Here is a 12,543-nt window from a genome sequence, read left to right on the forward strand (position 1 = left end):
GAACCTTAGCCTCCTAGTGATCATTCTTGAGCTTATAAGTGTGTTTTTGGTGCCTTCAAGAAGAATCTTGTGCATCAAGGAGCCAAGGAGGGAAGATTGGCTTGTAGATCTTGGTTCATCATCTGTTTTGGGAGCTCCAGAAGGTATAAAGTTGTTACCTTTATGCCTATTTCTTTGAGATCTATCCTTGGTAGCTTATTTGCACTCTTTTGTCCCATAAAGTCCCATTATAATTCATGGATCGTTTTGGACAATTTGAGTTGTCCTTTTAGACCCTAGAATGGGTCCTAAGGCATAAAAATGAGGTCCCTTGAGCTAGTTGGGTCCCTAGTTCTTTGTAGAAGGTCTTAATGGATTAAGACCATGTATTGAGCCCTTTTTATTCAACCAAAGTCTTAAAGTTTGAGACTTTATGGTCCTAGAGCACATTTGAGTAGTAGATCTGAAGTTTAAGCTTAAGTGCTTAATCCATTAAGCACTTATGGAAGTTTTAAGATCTGCGAGGTTCTACCCCGTGTAAATCCAGTATGTCCAACGTACTGGGTTAACCACCCCGATGGTGGTCATCATCAGGAGAGTACGCCCAGCGTACCAGAGGAGTACGCCCCGCGTACTTCCTCTGTTGGGCTTTTGTTATTTGGGCTACAGGTTTTGGGCTATTTTTGGACTAGCTGGGCTTGGGCCTTGCTGGACTCTCTGAATAATTAGACTTGGGCCAAGTTTTGATAATGGACCTTGTATTTAGGCCCAATTAGGGAGTTGGGCCCAATTTGGTAAATTGGGCCAATAATGGGTTTTGCATATGTGGACTTTTGGATCATGGATTTGGTATTGGGCCTTGGCCCAAATTAGAGAAAAGAGAAAATTGACTATATGGACCCTTAGTTAGGATTGATAGCCCATATGTTGACTCAGCATTCGCTATTTTGGATAGCTCGGGATTTTCGGTGAGACAGCACTTCGCGTGTTGGTACTTCAGTTCAGACCGACATTGTGAGGTGAGTTATCCTCACTATATCAACAGGGTCTAAGGCACCAAGGCCGACTCTTTATCGGATTTGTATCCGGGTATTTTCTTGATATGTTTATTGATCTGCTAGATCTGCATTCTGGTAGTTAGGATGGTATTATGTTAGTGACCTGGTTTAGTTTAGTATCATGGTATATAGGATGATGTTATGTTAGTGACCGGTTAGGTCAGTATCCTGGTTATAGGATGGTTGTTGTGTTAGTGATCTGTTAGATCGGTATGAGTATCTGTAATATACATGTTAGTGTATGATATTTATGTGCACATGATTGTTTGATTGGTATGGGGGTTTTGTTGACGCGGGTCCTACTTCGTGTTGTAGGCCAACATACCCAGGGTGGCCCGGATAGATTGTAGGCCCAGGAGGGCACATAGTTAGGCCGAAGGCCCGACGAGCAATCTGGATAGGCTAAAGGCTCCGAGAGGGCGTTCTAGACGTGTCGAGGCTCGCAGAGTGAGCCAGATAGACTGAAGGCCTGGTGTGGGTGGTCCAGCCATACTATAGACTCATAGAGTGGACCAGGTGGACTAAAGGCCCAGTGCGGGCGGACCAGTCACATTGTAGACTCGAGATGCATGGTAGTTCTATGTTTGTTATATGATGTTTTTATGGTTGTATGAGGTTGGTATTTTGGGGGTAACTCACAAAGTTATCGAGCTTACATTTTTCGATTATTGTTTCAGGTACATCGGATGACCGCGGGAAGGCGAAGGCGTGACCGTGTACTTCCTCATATTTTGATTTGGATTTCTAGGATACTCTGATATGAAACTATTTTTAAAACAAATTTGTAATAACTCTTGGTATTTCAAATGTTTTTAAAACTTTAAATTTGGCATGAATTTTATGGATGTTACATACTACGTGACAAGCAATATTATGAGAATTGGTATATCAATAGTGGATGCTCGTGTTACATGACTGGAAGAAAAGAGAATTTGAGAGATTTTCAAAAGCTGGACAATGTTGGAGTTGTAAAATTTGGCAATAACAACAAGTGTAAAGTCAAAGGATGCAGAAAAGTAACGAGTAGGAAATTCACAGTGAATTGAATGGCGTATGTCGAAGGACTAAAGCTTAATCTGGTTAGTGTTTCACAACTTGTTATGGGCACTAGAAATCATGTTCTTTTTAATGAGGAAGGAAGTGTTATCTCTAACAAATAAATAAAGGAAATTCTCCTAAAGTCGAAATGAAAAGGAGATATGTTCACTCTTGACATCAAACCTATTGTTGGATTTCCCTCTGTGTGTTTGTTGTCGAAAGTTGTTGGATTAGTGTCTAAGTCCATAACTATTTTGGTATGTACTTGACCCGATGGTGCATGGTCCTTTTGGGTTGCCTTCACCAAAGCAACTTGATAGGATGAATTAAGGAGAGAAAGGATTAAATATGATTTATTAATATATTATGAGAATAATTTATTAAAGGAGAAATCATATTGTTTAATTAATATTAGTCAAGAATTAATAAGAATTAAGTTTGTGGCTAAAAGACATTAATTAAACTTAAGGGACTAGAACTGTCAATTGTGTGATAGTTGAATATTGGGCTAATGGACTCCATATTAAAGGGGTGGACGAATTCTATGGGGAAACCCATTAGAAATCGTCCAAAGGCCTTTAAGAAAGGAGTACATGGGTTGCTTAGGGCGTAAGCATCCAAATTAGGGTTTCCTTGTTACATAACCCTAATAGCCTCACTATTTAAGGACCCCATGGGCATAAAAAACGTAGGCAACTGAATCCTTAGGGTTTCCACACGTTTTTTGAGTGTCTCCTTCTCTCCTCTTCTTCATCCTCTTGCTCTTGGTGTTTGTGAACCATTAGAGGAGTGACATTTGTGACTCTAAGCTTTCTAAAGCCATTACAAGGAGGATTTGAGATTGTTATTACTACATAACAATCAAGGTATGATCTAAACCCTAATTCATATGTTATATTGATTATCATATACTAGATCTAGGGTTTATAGCCTTGGATGAATTGCATGTACAATAGAGAAACCTAGATCCAAGCATTAGGGTTTGCATGAGCACATAGGATGTTCTTATGGCTAAAACCCATAAAAAGCTTCCTCTGACCTCAGTTGGTTATGGCATTGATGACTTTACCATCTTAACTTCAAAAACCTTAACAAACTTGTTTTAAATGATCTTGTTTGAGGTTTTCCAGTCTTAAATTTTTTTAATGATTCGTTGTGTGCTGCATGTGAATAGGGAAAGCAACATCGATAAGGTCATTCAATCGTCAGAGATTTAAAAATCATCGAACCTTTGGAACTTCTTCAAATTGACTTATGCGGACCTTCAACTGTGAAGACTATCAATAAGAAGAACTCATTGTTGATGATTTTCTAGGTTTACTTGGGTTTTTTTTCTTCGAAAGAAGGTTGAAACTGCTCAAGTGATGATTGACTTTATCAAGAACATAAAGTTGAGATTAAAGAAGAAAGTTCGACGAATTAAGAGCGATAATGGCTCTGAATTCAAGAATTGAATTCTAGATTCGTTCTTGACTGAATTCAAGAATTGAATTCTAGATTCGTTCTTGTCGAAAGGAGGAATCGTTCTCTTTGCAAAGCTGCAAGAACAATGCTCACTTATGTGAACTTGCCTCAATATTTTTGGGCATAACTGTTTCGACTGCTTGTTTCACACAAAATCGTTATTTCATTTATCGTCGTTTCAATATTACATCTTATGAAATAATCAACAAGGGGAAACCTACTTTTAAATTCTTTCATGTTTTTGGGTGGAGATGTTTCATTATGAATCTCAAGGACAATCTTTCTAAATTTTAGGCGAAAGCTAATGAAGTAATCTGCTTGGGATATTCTCACAAATATGTTGCCTATAGGGTGTTGAAAAAACAAAAGAGGAAGATTGAAGAAGCTTTCAATCTTACATTCGATGATTATTACGTCAAAAGTGTCAAACAATCTTTCGTTTAAAAGCCTATAATGGCTTAATCAAATGTTGAATCTGAAATCATGAATTCTTATGATATTGATTTTGGTTTGATTTTTGGAATTCCAGATAGGGCCATTAATGCTGAAAACCATGCTTATAATAATCATGTTCCTGAAGCATCGAAACACTCTAATGATTCGACTGTTACAAGGGAAGAAGATGACACAAAATCTTCATCAACTTCAAGGGTGAATGTCAAAAGAGTATTGGTTTCGACTGATGATCAGGTCGAGGGGGAGCACTTGAGTTCGGCATTACAAGATGAAAATCATGATTCGACTATTGAGGGGGAGCATATGCAAACTACAACTCAATTCAAGGGGGAGCATGTGCTAAATCATGTTGATGTCAAAAGGGAGCATCACAACTCAAAGCCATTGGTCGAGGGGAGCCAAGTGGATTGAATCCTAATAGAAACGATGATGAAACTAATTATTTCATGATGTAACTGACAATATCTTGATTGCAGACGAAGGTTTAAAAGTGGATGATATTTTTGAAGACGCGCCTTTAGATTTTCATCATGCATATCCACTAATGGATAGGTGGACAATAAATCATCCAAAAGAACATGTTCATGGTGATCCAAATTCTGGTGTCTTGACACAAGCTTTTTTCCAAAAGATTTTCATCATGAGAAACCTTTTTTCCTGTTGCAAGACTCGAGGCAGTACAAACTTTTCTTGCTTATGCAACTCATAAGGATTTTGACGTGTATAAAATGGATGTCCAATATGCATTCCTCTATGGAGTTCTATAAGAAACGATCTATGTAGAACAACCACCTTGTTTTGTTAATGATAAGTATCTTGATCACTGTTACATTTTAGATAAGGCAATCTATGGGTTGAAACAAGCATCTCGTGCCTGGTATGCAACTCTAATTTCTTTTTTGAAAATCGCTAAATTTAAACAAGGATCAATTGATCCTACTTTATTTCGTAAGAAAGTATGGGATCACCTATGCTCGTTCAAATTTATGTTGATGATATTATTTTTGGTTCGACTGATCCTTTGTTATCTAAGAAATTTGAGAAACTCATGAAAAGCCAATTTGAAATGAGTATGATGGGGAAAATTAATAACTTTTTGGGTTTGAATATTTGTCAAAGAAGGGAAGGCATTTATATTAACCAAGAAAAATATACGTGCAATCTGCTTGAAAAGTTTGGAATGACGAATAACACCCAGGTTAAAGTACCAATGGTTGTAGGCACACGCTTACCTCCTTCATTGGATAAGCCTGTTGTGAACTTAACAACATATAAAAGCATGATCGGTTCACTTTTGTATTTAACTGCAAGTCATCCTGATATTATGTTTGTTGTATGTAATTGTGTCAAGTACCAATCAAACCCAATAGAACCCCATCTCAATGTTGTTAAGAATATATTTTGATACCTCAAGGGAACAGTTTCATTGGGATTATGGTATCCATCAAAGAGATTATTCTTTCTACAAGAATTCCCTGATGCAGATCTAGATGGTTATCAATTTGATCGAAAGAGTACAATCGGTGGATGTCAATTATTGGATGGGAAGCTTGTGATCTAGCAATCGAAAAAGCAAACTTGTGTTTTGATTTCGACTGCAGAAGCAGAGTATGTGGTTGTTGTTGCTTGCACATCACAAGTAATTTGAATTGAAAGCCAATTGCGAGACTATGCAATCAATATGAAGAAAATATTTGTATTGTGATTCCCAAAGTGCCATTGAGATTTTCCACAATCCAGTCCAACATTCGAAAAACAAACACATTGCTCTTTGATATCACTTCATAAAGGACCATGTAGAAGACGGGAACATTGAGGTCCATTTTGTCAAAACAACGGATTAACTTGCAAACATATTCACAAAACCTTTAGATTAAAAGTAATTCTTAAGGATTTTGAATGGATTGGGAATGATAGATGCAAGTTCTGTTCCATGTTCTTCTTGATCGAATTTCTATCAATTCATTGGTTTTTTTTTCTAAACCATTCAAATGTTACTGTCTTCGTTCAGCATTCGCATATGTTCTCATTCGGATTTACTCTAAATCATTCTGTACTCAGTTTGTTTTTGGGATAAAAGATATCCTATGTTCAACATGATTGGGGGTCGCTATCTACCAGGTCGAACGTTTCTCGGTAACATTTTAAAGTTAATTTTTGTTTGTTCTTTTTCAAATATCAAAAATCGTAAAGGATTTTCTTATTTTTGTGTTTGATTTTAAAAAAACAAAAATACAAAAAGGTTTTCCTATTTTTTTTATTTGATTTCCAAAAACAAAAATCTAAAAAGATTTTCTTATTTTTGTATTTGTTTTCAAAAACAAAAAAATACAAAAAGATTTTCCTATTTTTAACAATGTGTTGTTGTGGTGCATGCTCAACGAACATATCCATCAAAGGGACAGGTACTCATTCGAACTAATGTACTAGTTAAGCATCCCTAGAAACATGTTGTTGTATGTTGACCTCAAGCCTCATAAACTCTATGTGTTCGAAGCCTTAATGGAACTCTCGCTACGAAAGTTTCTTCCCAATCAGGCTATATTCACTTTAGTCGAAGAGCTACCTTTCTCTTCTCATATTGAGTAAAGAGATTTCTGAAATTTCCATATATTTCGCAGAGGTACAATGAGTTCTTATACCCAATCTTTTCACCAAAATATATTTCATGATCACACACTTCACTACATATCCTCGACATCTCTAGTCGAAACCAACCAGAATGTAGATATGACATCACTCTGTGTTTATGATCCTGAGTCATTCTTTCGTGATGATGGTGAAACATAAATGCCCCAAATATCAAGGAATTGATAGTGAACATTTTTGTTCAAGATTTTAACGAAAAACTTGTTTCAGTACCTTTTTGATATTCAAAATCACATTCCATTCGAATTGCATGATTTGATGTTCTATAACCAAGACATTTTATTTTTTCTATTCAAGGATCACATACAAATCTTTATGACTTCTAGAGTATACTTAATAAGGCTAAGAGACTCTATGTCATGAAAGAGCACCCATCATATACTCTAAGATATTTAACTATACCTAGAGTAAAGTCAAACATGGAGATGATAGTATTCGCATAATTCATACAAATTAAGTTTAGTCGAATCAATTAATAAAGTGCTTCTTTTAAGCTAATTATGAATGGTCACACTTCATCTGTAAGACTTTATTGTTTTAGAAATGAGATTTTGTTTTGGATTTAGTATTTGGATATTGGAACATTGTGACAAAAACTAGTATATAATGTTTTGATATATTGGGATATGATCATAACATCAATAACTGTTGTGTTCTATACTAACATGTTTAATCCATGAATAATCTTATTATTCTAAAAGTTCGTAGTCGGTTATAATTATGGGAGAAATTATGAAGTAAGAATAATATGAATTGGATTAATTGAATTTCATAAGATGAAAGTAGGTAATGGGTTGTAACCAAGATTCATAGGTACTTGTTATAGAACCAGTATTGAATTGACCTGTATCAAGATCACCTCATGGATCACTATCATGAATGATATTTGATTAAAATGTATTATCTTTGTATCCTTAACACCTCAGATAGATAGTGGGACTAAAGTGTAGGGAGCGTTATGCTTTGATATGCTCAAATGTTGGTCCTTAACTAGGCAGTTATTGCAACGCCCGCAGATTCGGGCTAGTAAATTTAGAGACAGTGAGCGTCAAAAATGGCTTTTTGATGGAAGATTATTTAGAAGGAGTAATTTTAACCAAGTTATATTATATGTCACATGGGTTTTGTACATATAAAGAACGCCCAAATCCGAGTTATAACGAAGAGGTTATGACCCATCAAAGTGTTACGGCAAAACTGGCACGACACCGGGAATCGTAAAAAGTGAATTTACGATAAAATACTTTCTAGCCTTAGTGATGTAAACGAAATTCGTAGTATATGTTAAACTGGGAGTGTGCATAAAATGAACGTCCAGATCTGACTTCGTATGAGGAAGTTATGATTTTTCTAAGATTTAGCATAGCAGTACATAGCCCGAAATTCGAATTTTAGATCGGTCAATTTTTAACCAAAAAAGTCTAAACGAGAAATGAAGATATCATTAATAGGAGTTCAACGATAAAAAGAAAGTCGAAAACGGAGCTCGTATGCCAAATATATGGACGAAACTTAGTCCTTACTCTTCGAGCATAATAAATTTGATACAGATTTGCAAATCAGAGATAAAATGAGAATTAGCCGACGAGGTCTAAATGAAAGTTGTAGTACTCGTAAATACCAATGCATGGATATAAATAACGTAGAAAACGGAGCTCGTACACGGAAGATACTGATGAAACTTAGGGTCTACTCTACGATAAAACCCCTATAAAAAAGAGATGAACTCTTCATATTTTCTTCACACCATAAGCCTTTCTTTCTCTCTCTAACTTCTCTCTAGACTCTCTAAACCCCCCCCCCCCCTAAAGCCTAGGAAACTTCCATAGTGCTAGAAGAAAGCCCCGGAGCGCACGAAGGCTCCTAGAAAAAAAGTTTTTCGGCTCAGAAGCTCTAGTCCAGCGGAGCCCAATTTTTAATAAAACTCGTTGTAAGTGAAATAAGCCTACCATACTTTAAATATAACTTATATTTAAATATAATATCATTATTATGAACCTAGAAATAATATTTATCAGTGATTCAAAGTCATTATACTGATTGATCTACTTACAGAAATGATGTCTAGGTTTTGATTTAGTGAGGTGTTTAAAGTGGGATTTCCAAAGAGTATACTTCGTATACCAAATAGACCCTACCTCCGATATGATCCATCCTAGTTGTTCCTTACTTGATAGATCATGAAAGTAGACTTTGAGTTAATGATGAATCCAGACTAATAATTAGTTGCAATAAAGATTAGACTAAAACTAAGCGATAATAATGCTAGGTTTCGTCGAAGGAAAATAGAATTGTTAAAAGCGAAGCGCTGCCTAAGTTTGGAATCATCACTTTAACATGTGAGTGCATAGTTACTTTCATCTTACACATAGATATGAAGTATTTTATATGGATTACGTGCTATGTTTGCATATTATTTGAATACTTGCTTTCTATGTTGGATGAACGATTTTATACATGTTTTAAATGATTTAAACTGTATATGTATTTTATATCTACGAATATGTTGGGTGAAACATAGGTAGATAAACGATGAGATATGAAAGACGGTATGAGGAAACATTGGCAGCTATAGACTTAGTGCCTAATAAATAACATCGGCAGCTATGACTTAAAGTTCTGGGTAAAATTAGGGATACGGTAGGTCTTAAAGTGTATAAGATTTTGAAGACTATCATCATCATCAATTTGGGTTATTGTTGGTGTCTCAAAGGTTTCTATATTCTTCAAAAACTTCTTGTTTTTCCCTCTTCTCTCTAGTTTTGGTTCACTACTTGGAACAATACTTGCACTTTTACTCTCTTGAAGTTCATACTTTGGTTATGAACTTTAAGCATAATAGCATAAGAGTCTGGAGACTAGCATCATCATCAAGTTGGGTTATTATTGGTGTCTCAAAGGTTTCTACATTCTTCAAAAACTTTGTAACCTCCCCTTAAGAATTCAAATACTACAAAGGTTGTTATGCTCTTATTCATCTTTGATTATTGTTTAATCTTTCTACAACTTACAATATGATCCTTGGTGGGTATAATTTGTTATGTATGTATGTATGTATGTATGTGTGTGTGTATATATATATATATATATATATATATATATGTGTGTGTGTGTGTGTGTGTGCATTATTGTGCTCCAAATGTCATATTTCTAGAGGCCTTATCTTTACGTTCTTTGTGAATTCTAAGTATGTCATGTACATTATTTGAATGTGATTCCAGTTATTTCATTTAAAAAAGTTATTAAAAATGATTTGAAATAATTAAACGGTTTGAATGATAATAGTACAGGAAAATTTGATAGTATCTTAATATTATAATCTTTTAGGATATATATCAAGTTAATGTGAATCTTTATAATTATGGATATGAATATTTATTGATAATCCTTATATAAGTTTATAAATTCTAAAAATTCATGTAGCACCTGGTTCCTGGTATGTATTTTAATCTAAGTATTTTTGTTTTTTTAGCTGGAACTCAGCGAGTTATAGGCCCGAGTCGCCAAGTAGAGACGAGATATTGAGCACATTTAAGTTGGCGACTCGACGAGTCCATATCCTGGACTCGACGAGTCCGCCAGTCTGGATGAAACCCTAATTTCAAAGGTTTGCACCCTATTTAAACATCTTTTGTGCCTCATAATGCCCCCATTATGTCCAGAACACCCCTCACGAAGCCCTAAGCCTTCTTTTAGTAATTTGAGTGCTTTTGGTGCAATTCCTTGAAGTTTTGGAGAAAAGAAGAAGGTAGATCAAGAGGAGAGGAAGAAGATCCAGAATCTTTGTGCCATTTCAGAGCTTCTAGAGGTATTAGACTCAAAACCCTCTTTGTTCCTTCATTATTATCTCATTAAGAGCTTAAGATAGTCATTTTAAGGCCTCTTCTAGTCTTGATATTTGAGTAATGAGATTATAGTGTTAAGGGACTTCAGATCTAGGCATGATTGAGCTCTAGTAGCTCGGATCTATTGCCTTTATGAGCCTAACTTGTGTATAAGTCCTAGATCTACTCTTCTAGTCCTTGTTAAGCCTTTTATTTCCTTTTTGATGTATGAATACACATAAAGTTGGAAACTTTACATGTAAAACCTACCGTAAGAACCCAAATCTATGAATGGAAGGCATTGGATTCAAGCAGAATCGAGTATATAGTAATTGCATGCATGCGACTCGGCGAGTCGAGTCGCGAGTTCCCGATTTTTCCCTTTTGAGTTACGCTGAGTGGGATCAGTGAGCTTTAAGTGGACTCAGTGAGTCGGAAGCCAGACTCAGTAATGGAGGGACTCGGCGAGTCAATGCCTTGACTCGGTGAGTCCACGACAATCTTCTTGCCTCAAGAACAGACTCGACGAGTTGTTCATAGAACTTGGCGAGTCAAAGACCAGAGTGTTTATCGAATGAAGATGAACTCGACGAGTTGTGCATACAACTCGACGAGTTGTGCATACAACTCGACGAGTCGAATGAAGGACTATTGGATATCTGTATAGAAGGAGAACTCGTCAAGTGAATGCCTTACTCGACGAGTAGGGACGGGAGTGAGGACAATCAACTGGATAGAGACTTGACGAGTTTGCGAGCCAACTCGACGAGTCGGGTCAATTGGAAGTTGACTTTGACTTTGACTTTTGACTTGGTCAGGGGTAAAATGGTCATTTTACCCTAAGGACAGTTAGCAGTGTTGATTGAGTGTTTCATGGGAATTACAGTCGGAGGGTTTCCGGAGCAGCAGTAGCAGATAGACAATTCCCGCGCAGATCAGCAGCTACTTCGAGGTAAGTTACCTTCCAGTAGCGGTGAGTCTACGACCACAATGCCGGCCCACCAGTAGGAGTTGCGTGTTAGATGATTGTCTTTGTGATATCATCTAGTTTTGCTACTACCTGATATGTTATATGCTAGCTTGATGTGTTATAGTAGTAGAGTTTGGTTGTTAGGACCGAAGGGTAGTCAGACACCCCAGATACGTCTGACAGTATGTGATGTCATGATTATATGCTAGCATGATCTGAGATATGTGTTAGGGGTAGTAGGAAGGGAATAGTCCCCGAGTTCGATTGTTAGGACCGAAGGGTAGTCAGACACCCCAGATATGTCTGATGGTATGTTATGTTATGATATGTGATAGTAGTAGGAGTAGGGGTGAAACAGTCCCCGAGGTTCGGTTGTTAGGACCGAAGAGTGGTCGGCACCCTAGAATGGCCGCACGGGTAGGATGGCACCCCATAATGGCCGCACGGGTAGGTCGGCACCCCAGAAATGCCTGACAAGTATGGTATGTTATATGATTGTACTGTATGTTATATGATTGTATGGTATGTGGTACGTTAGGGGAACTCACTAAACTTTGTGCTTACAGTTTTCAGTTTTGGTTTCAGGTACCTCTTCATCAAAGGGGAAGGAGCTGGCGCAGTAGCGATACATCATACACATACACTATTTTCTTCCTTACGAGATTGTTCTGGGATTTGTACTCTGATATTCAGTTGATTTCGTATTTTGGTTTCTCAAACACGATATATGATTGTGGAATGATTTGATCAGACAATGTTTTATTTACAAATGCTTTCCAAAGTATTGATTTAAAAGTGAAATTTTTGAACGTGAAAATTGGGTTGTTACAATTCCTCTTCAAATACCTAATTTACCTTTCCTCTCTTGTTTACTTTATTTACAAACTTTATTTTTTTCCCTTAAAATAGCAAATACCATATTCCCTTTTTATATACCCTTCCCTTATGGCATATGTATCTATTTTGGAGCATCCTTCAACTTTAGTCAATGATTAAGATAAGAAACAGGTTTGTGGGTTGTAGTTGTTTTTTCTTATTGTTCCATGGTCGTGTCAAACACATCAAAATCGTTTGACCCACTTATATGTAGGTTGGTAAGATTATT

The sequence above is a fragment of the Lactuca sativa genome, chromosome 9 (genome assembly GCF_002870075.4).
Source record: "Lactuca sativa cultivar Salinas chromosome 9, Lsat_Salinas_v11, whole genome shotgun sequence".
Lineage (NCBI taxonomy): Eukaryota > Viridiplantae > Streptophyta > Magnoliopsida > Asterales > Asteraceae > Lactuca > Lactuca sativa.